The following is a 9,494-nucleotide window of genomic DNA, read 5'->3' on the forward strand; positions in this document are numbered from 1 at the left end:
TATATGGTAGAAAAATTTTGCAGAAAAAACATAATAAGGATTTGTAATAAGCTCTGATGAGGGATGTCCAGTTAACAAATATATGTGGTATTAGGGAAACTGCTTTACGGTACTAATATGTTACAATGGACTCCCCTAGAGATTACAGAAACTTGCACAAATTTGTGAGAGACACGCCAAATAAAGGAAAGCTGTCAGATCATGCTGACTCTCACAAAGCAAAGGGAAATATTGGGGCCGTTAATTTGAATGTATGGGGACATCACTGCAGGAGGAGGAGACTAGAAGGTGAAAAGCGTGCTAAAAATAGGGTGACACATGTCCTTCTAGGACAGCAAGAGGAATAACCTAAGCTTCTGGAAAACAATTTCTGTTGCATAATAAATTCTTCACCACATATAAATTTGGCTTCCACCTTGACCTTTGGATCTCTCAACGGATCTTCTGCTTCATGAATTTCTACTACCTGAGTACATGGCTCAGGGTTGTCACCTTTGTACCAAAGGAAGTTTTCAATACAGCTTAGAGACAATGTGATCACTAGAAGAAGAAATGAATACTTCTTTGGATTCCTCCTCTAACTGCTGATGCTTCGATTCTGCTAGTGCCTACGAAAGAAGTTGGACTTCAATGTGTAGGACACATCATTCAATATCACGAATTACTTAAGTAACACTAACCTAGGATGAAGGGTATGTATCACCTCAAGAAAGGGAGAGATTAGGACTAAAAGAAATGGCATAAACATTTTCTTCTCTGTAACAAAAACTGCCCAGGCCCTTTTCTTGAAAACAAGAATCTGAAATTCATTCATGAAGAACAGACGCTCCCAAAGATATTCTGCAAGGGAAGGAAATTATACAGTTAGGAATTCTGATTAATGAGGAATTCCGAAGGAGGCTCTTCTCACCCAGGAAGACCAGGTTTCTGCAGGTCTCCAACATCACTTCTCGGTATAGACTCCTCTGAGCTGGCTCCAGGCATCCCCACTCCTCTTCAGAGAAATCGATGGTCACGTTCCTGAATGTCAGCGGCTCCTGAAACAAGAAATAGGTAACTTCATAGCACGTTGACCACATGATCATTCACAGAGCTTTTAGGTTGACCGAAGATGAAATGGGAGTTAGTGAAAATGCTCTGATATACGAGTGATTTTAAGTACTCAAGAAAATACTTTGCGACACAGTGATAGGTCTCTATCATTTAACTCTGAGGAAAGAGGTCAGGAGTCAAAAAAGGGTACAGACCTCCACTTTATGTAAAGTGAATAGACTTCACATTTTAAGCAAAAAGTAAAACTAAAGCTATTAACACAAGAATATACACTTTAATTGCAACTTTATATATCATAAGATAGATGGTCTATTTCTCAGATAAGAAAGTTATGGTGAGTAAGAAGAGCAGAAAACAAATAAAATTAACAGTATAGTATAACTAGTAACACAGTTATATGTGTAGAAAAGTATTTAAAAGGATTCAGAGAAGAAATTCCTTCAGGTAAACTGCCCCCAAACTTCATTATTAAGAGTAGGCACTTTTGCATGGGCCATGGCCAGAACTTGAGATTATAATTTTAACACTTTACCCATTGTTGTTCAGACAATAAAACATAGGTACTTAATACACATGCTGTGAGATAAAGTTTTTTATGAAAGGAAATATTAAGATGGGCAAGATTTTTAAACTTATGATATTGAAGATTACTGTTGAGATTGGAAAAGGCTCCTGAGTCAGACACAGTTTTCCATATTCCTAGAGCTCTTTATCCTTGCCTCTCATCACTCCTGATTGGTTTACATAGAAACAGTATTCTTCCCTGATTGACAGATGCCAGGGTGACCAATGAGCTTATAAAGTCAGTACCAAATCAGTGACCCATTGGATATCTGCAATAACCTGTGCTGTCTATTTTACAGTGAATAGAGGTTCCTAATCCTGCTGCTCCTGTGTTAATCCTGGTGGATGTTTTAGCCCTCTGAGTAAGGGAATAATTTGTGGGGGAATCTCCTGCATCTGGTGTGTGCTGATATTAAAATGGGTAGGCTTTGGTTGTGGGGTAAAGTGACAGTTTGTAATTTTGGTAAGCAAGGCTAAATATGAGTCTCCAAAGGGGAGAAAAAAAACAGAATTTGGGGACATCAGGGCTGTGGGCCTGACACTGGTATAGATCTTGAGTTCCAATAAGGAATTATTGTCTTTCCGTTTAAACCTAGGTATGGCTGCATTTTGGTTATAACTGATTTTGCTAGATTTTCAAGACCAAGCTGGTCAAATTGACCTTGTTTCTATCTGCTGTTAAGAGTCAGTTGACTGGTTGGGAATATAGCTCAGTTGGTAGAGTGCTTGCCTTGCATGCCAAGGCCCTGGGTTCAATCCCCAGCACTACAAAAAAAAAAAAAAAAAGATTTGTCAGCTGAGTTTCCACAGGGGTCACTCTTGGGACTTGAGAGCAGCTTCTCAACTCTTTTAGTGCCATCTGCTAGGTAGGGTCTCCTTGAGAGGTGGCCTCCCTTTGAAGCATCAGGGATGCCTCCCTTTTCCAACGACCCTCCTCTTTGCAGCAGGTGCACTGATTGACTTTCAGTTCTCCACTGATCTCATCAATCCCTGATTGGGAGGTCATGTGGCCCAGACTTCCAAAGCTCCTTAGAGAAGCTCTCCCATTCCCTGCGTTCAGGCTGACTCAGAGGGCAAGAGCCCAATACTGGTTTTCTTAGCCCTTTTATATTAAACTTGATCTTAACCTTGATCTTAAACATCCAGCAAGGCAGTCTCACCAGTCTTAAAGTAAGAGCACTACTGGGCTTTAACTTTAATGTCTATAACCTTACAGTTACTTACCCTTTTATTTATCTGGAGTCTGTATTAGTGCTGGAAGTTACCATTATATACTATCTGTTCTGCAGGTGATGACTAGTTATCTCAAGTTAACCTAGGTCATGTGTTCTTGAAGCAGTACCTCTGCAAAACATTAACAGGTAGGAGATCCAAGATGGCAGTCTAGAAGGAGGCTGCGTTCCTTATCGCTCCGCAAAGCCGGATTCAAGCAGAGGATATCTGTTTCTCAGTGAGGCAGTTTTTGCTGCTTATCCATCTCCTGCTCCTTACCCCCATTGTCTGCTGTGATCACCTGCAGTCTGCCAGCCTATGGACGCCTTTTTTGAGAGCAGATTGCTCACTGTCAGGTGTCTATCATCCGCCATTTGCCTGCCTCTCGCCTATCTGTCGCCTGCCTTACCCCTATCCATCACCCACACTCGAGGTTCACCTCCCGATCTTCCGACAGCGGCCAGCACACTGACTGCACACCGCCAGTGGAGAACAGTTGCCTGCTGTTGCCTGGAAGTTCACTGTTACAGTACCTGCAGGTTTGATTACACGTGGCTGTCGCCATTTGATACAACAGCCAGGCCCTGTAGGGCCTCTGGCCGGACTGACTGAGTCCTGTCTCCAGGATCCCTCAGCCTGACAGATCACTCCCTGCCTCTGGGACCCTCACATCGACTGACTGCTCCCTGCCGCCAGGACCCCCAGACCAACTGACTGTGCCCTATCTCCGGGAACACAGACCAAATGATTGCACCCGGCCGCCTGGGTCCCCAAACCACACCAAACACACCTGACCTCCAGGACCCCTGCCGGACCAACTGCATCCTGTCCTCCAGGACCTCCAGCTGACCACGTCCACCCCTGAGCTGCAGCTCCCCATTTGCCAACACATTTGGAAGCCAGAGCAGCCATCTTGGATAACCCTGGAAGCCGTAGCTCCGATCTTCGGGTGGGGCAAATCCCATCCTGAGACGCCTGCTGGAGGCTTGAAGCTCTCATGTCAGGTACCTCTCATATATCAGGCTACTGAACACTGGGAGGTTTCATTAGTATATGACTGTTATACAGTAGATTTTCTTTTTTCTCCTTTTAAAAAAAATATTTAAGTTTTTATTTCTTTATGTTTCTTGCTCTCTTTTCCTTTTGTTTACCTGTTCCCTCAGAGTCGATTTCTCCCTTATTAACATGCTAACATCCGATTTCTTTTGATTACACTCTCACCCTTTCTATTTTCTAGATCTTCTGTATATTCTTTTATTATCCCATTAACAGCCATATTCTTCATTCCTCTGCATCCTCTTTGTCCTCCATTAGATACTGCAGACATTATTGTAAACCTGTTTGTTTTACCAAAGATAAAATTTGAACACATTTTGTTTATTATGACAATTTTGTTATTGTCCCCATAGAGGATATTTGATCTAGGATTGCATACTGTCTGATTTGGGCACTCTAATATTGATCTCCCCTTAAAGAAAGGGTTTTGGAAACCCATAGGGCCACTATAAGCCTATAGGGGAAAATCTGCAATACCCCAGATCTGCACTGCTAGAGGGGAAGATACATGAACAACATGAAAAAAACAAGAGAAGAAAATGATCCAAACAAATCTAGATTCTACAGTAATAGAATCCAATGACAGTGTGGTAGAAGAAATGTCAGAAAAGGACTTCATTATACATAATTAAGATGATTCATGAAGCAAAGGATGAGATAAGAGAGCAAATGCAGGCAATGAATGATAATACCAATACACTGAAAGAGCACCTGCAGGAAGCAAAGATCATTTCAAGAAAACCAAACGAAAATCCTTGAAATGAAGGAGACAATAAACCAAATAAAAAACTCAGTGGAAAGCATCACCAACAGACTAGACCACTTGGAAGACAACCTCAGACACTGAAGACAAAATATTTAATCTTGAAAATAAAGTTGCCCAAACAGAGAATATGGTAAGAAATCATGAACAGAATCTCCAAGAACTATGGGACATCATGAAAAGACCAAATTTAAGAAGTATTGGGATTGAGGGAGGCACAGAGATACAAACCAAAGCAATGAACAACCTATTCAATGAAATAATATCAGAAAATTTCCCAAACCTGAAGAATGAAATGGAAAATCAAATACAAGAGGCTTACAGAACACCAAATGCACAAAATCACAACAGGTCCACACCAAGGCACATTATAATGAAAATGCCTAACATTCAAAATAAAGATAGGATTTTGAAGGCCACGAGAGGAAAAGCATCAGATTACATATAGGGGGAGACCAATATGGATAGCAGCAGACTTCTCAACCCAGACTCTAAAGCTAGAAGGGCCTGGAACAACATATTTCAAGCTCTGAAAGTACATGGTTGACAACCAAGAATCTTACACCCAGCAAAACTAACCTTCAGATTTGAAGACGAAATAAAATCCTTCCATGATAAACAAAAGTTGAAAGAATTTACAAATAGAAAGCCTGCACTACAGAATGTTCTCAACAAAATATCCCATGAGGAGGGAAATGAAAAATAACAATGGAGGTCAGCAAAGGGAGGAACTACCTTAGAGAAAAACCAATCAAAGGAGAAACCAAGCCAACTTAAAAACCAAAAATAAGCCAAATGACTGGGAATACAAATCATTTCTCAATAATAACCCTGAACGTTAATGGCCTAAACTCATCAATCAAAAGACATAGACTGGCAGAATGGATTAAAAAGAGAGACCCAACAATATGCTGCCTGCAAGAGACTCATCTCATAGAAAAAGAAATCCACAGACTAAAGGTGAAAGGATGGGAAAAAACCTACCATGCACATGGACTCTAAAAAAGCGGGTGTTTCCATCCTTATATCAGATAAAGTGGACTTCAAGCCAAAGTTAGTCAGAATGGATAAAGAAGGACATTTCATACTGCTTAAGGGAACCATAAATCAGGAAGACATAACGATAGTAAATATTTATGCCCCAAACAATGGTGCATCCCTGTACATCAAACAAATCCTTCTCAATTTCAAGAATCACATAGACCACAACACAATAATTCTGGGCGACTTTAATGCACCGCTGTCACCACTAGATAGATCTTCCAAACAAAAGCCAACCAAAGAAACCATAGAACTCAAAAACACAATCAATAACCTAGATTTAATAGACATATATAGAATATTCCATCCATCAACGGGCAGATTCACTTTCTTCTCAGCAGCACATGGAACCTTCTCAAAAATAGACCATGTGTTATGCCACAAAGCAGCCCTTAGGAAATGCAAAAACATAGAGATACTGCCTTGTGTTCTATCAGATCATAATGGACTGAGAGTAGAAATCAATGACAGAATAAAAAAAGGAAATTACTCCAACACTTGGAGACTAAATAATATGCTATTGAATGAAACATGGATAACAAAAAACATCAGGGAGGAGATTAAAAAATTCTTAGAGGTCAATGAGAATGATGATACAACATATCAAAATCTCTGGGACACTATGAAAGCGGTACTAAGAGGAAAATTCATTGCATGGAGCACATTCCAAAAAAGAATGAGAAGTCAACAATTAAATGAGCTAACATTACAGCTCAAAGCCCTAGAAAAAGAAGAACAGAATAACAGCAAAGGTAGTAGAAGACAGGAAATAATTAAAATCAGAGCTGAAATCAATGAAACTGAAACAAAAGAAACTATTCAAAAAATTGACAAAACAAAAAGTTGGTTTTTTGAGAAAGTAAACAAAATAGATAAACCCTTAGCCACACTAACAAAGAGAAGGAGAGAGAAGACTCAAATTACTAAAATACATGATGCAAAAGGAAAATATCACGACAGACACCACTGAGATACAGAACATAATGAGAAGCTACTTTGAAAATCTGTATTCCAACAAAATAGAAAGTACCAAAGACATTGACAAATTTCTAGAGACATATGCTCCTCCCAAACTGAACCAGGAGGACATACATGATTGAAACAGATCAATATCAAGCAATGAAATAGAAGAAGCCATTAAAAATCTACCATCCAAGAAAAGCCCAGGACCAGACGGATTCTCAGCCGAGTTCTACAAGACCTTCAAAGAAGAACTCATTCCAATACTTCTCAAAGTATTCCAGGAAATAGAAAAGGAGGGTACCCTACCGAACTCATTCTATGAAGCTAATATCACCCTCATACCCAAACCAGGCAAAGACGCATCAAGGAAAGAAAATTTTAGACCAATATCCTTGATGAATATAAATGCTAAGATCCTTAACAAAATATTGGCAAAGTGTATCCAAAAACATATTAAGAAAATTGTGCACCACGATCAAGTGGGGTTCATTCCTGGAATGCAAGGATGGTTTAACATCCATAAATCAATAAACGTAATCCATCATGTCAATAGACTTAAGGATAAGAATCATATGGTTATTTCAATTGATGCAGAAAAAGCATTTGACAATATACAACACCCCTTCATGCTCAAAACACTAGAAAAAATAGGGATAGTAGGAACATACTTGAATATTGTAAAGGCTATTTATGCTAAGCCCATGGCCAACATCATACTTAATGGAGAAAAACTGAAACCATTCCCTTTAAAAACGAGAACAAGACAGGGATGTCCTCTTTCACCACTTCTATTCAACATTGTCCTTGAAACTCTAGCCAGAGCAATTAGCAGACTAAAGAAATTAAAGGGATACGAATAGGAAAAGAGGGACTTAAGCTGTCACTATTTGCGGATGACATGATTCTATATTTAGAGGATCCAAAAACCTCCTCCAGAAAACTTCTAGACCTCATCAATGAATTCAGCAAAGTAGCAGGCTATAAAATCAACACACATAAATCTACAGCATTTTTATACGCAAGCGATGAAACAGCTGAAAGGGAAATGAGGAAAACAACTCCATTTGCAATTGCCTCAAAAAACATAAAATACTTGGGTATCGATCTAACCAAAGAGGTAAAAGGTCTCTACAATGAAAACTACAAAACACTGAAGAAAGAAATTAAGGAAGACCTTAGAAGATGGAAAGATCTCCCATGTTCTTGGATAGGCAGAATTAATATTGTCAAAATGGCCATACTACCAAAAGTGCTATACAGATTCAATGCAATTCCAATTAAAATCCCAATGACGTACCTCACAGAAATAGAGCAAGCAATCATGAAATTCATCTGGAAGAATAAGAAACCCAGAATAGCTAAAGCAATCCTTAGCAGGAAGAATGAAACAGGGGGTATCGCAATACCAGAACTTCAACTATACTACAAAGCAATAGTAACAAAAACAGCATGGTATTGGCACCAAAATAGACAGGTAGATCAATGGTACAGAATAGAGGACACGGACACAAACCCAAATAAATACAATTTTCTCATACTAGACAAAGGTGCCAAAAAGATGCAATGGAGAAAAGATAGCCTCTTCAACAAATGGTGCTGGGAAAACTGGAAATCCATATGCAACGGAATGAAACGAAACCCCTATCTCTCACCTTGCACAAAACTCAACTCACAATGGATCAAGGACCTTGAAATCAGACCAGAGACCCTGCATCTTATAGAAGAAAAAGTAGGTCCAAATCTTCACCTTGTTGGCTTAGGATCAGATTTCCTTAACAGGACTCCCATAGCACAAGAAATAAAAGCAAGAATCAATAACTGAGAGTTAGATTCAAACTAAATAGCTTTCTCTCAGCAAAGGAAACTATCAGCAATGCAAAGAGAGAGCCTACAGAGTGGGAGAATATCTTTGCCACCCATACTTCAGATAGAGCTCTAATTTCCAGAATCTATAAAGAACTCAAAAAAACTCTACACCAAGAATACAAATAACCCAATCGACAAATGGGCTAAGGAAATGAACAGACACTTCACAGAAGAAGATGTACAAGCAATCAACAGATATATGAAAAAATGTACACCATCTTTAGTAATAAGAGAAATGCAAATCAAAACTACCCTAAGATTCCATCTCACCCCAATTAGAATGGTGATTATCAAGAATACAAGCAACAGTAGGTGTTGGCGAGGATGTGGGGAAAAAGGTACACTCATACGTTGCTGGTGGGACTGCAAATTAGTGCAGTCACTCTGGAAAGCAGTGTGGAGATTCCTTAGAAAACTTGGAATGGACCTACCATTTGATCCAGCTATCCCACTCCTTGGCCTATACCCAAAGGACTTAAAATCAGCATACTACAGAGATACAGACAGAACAATGTTCATAGCTGCTCAATTCACAATAGCCAGACTGTGGAACCAACCTAGATGTCCTTCAATTGATGAATGGATAAAGAAACTGTGGTATATATATACAATGGAATATTACTCAGCCATAAGGAATAATAAAATTATGGCATTTGCAGGCAAATGGATGAAATTGGAGAATATCATGCTGTGAGATAAGCCAATCTCAAAAAACCAAAGGACGGATGATCTTGCTGATAAGCGGATGATGACACATAATGGGAGGTGGGAGGAGGGCAAGAATGGAGGAAGGAGGGAGTGTATAGAGGGAAAAGAGGGGTGGGGGGGTGAGGGGGAAATAACAGAATGAATCAAACACCATTACCCTATGTAAATGTATGACTACGCAAATGGTATGCCATTACTCCATGTACAAACAGAAACAACATATATCCCATTTGTTTACAATAAAAATAAATTTAAAAAAAGAATAAAT

This window comes from Sciurus vulgaris, assembly GCF_902686455.1.
Source record: "Sciurus vulgaris genome assembly, chromosome: 14".
Taxonomy (NCBI): domain Eukaryota; kingdom Metazoa; phylum Chordata; class Mammalia; order Rodentia; family Sciuridae; genus Sciurus; species Sciurus vulgaris.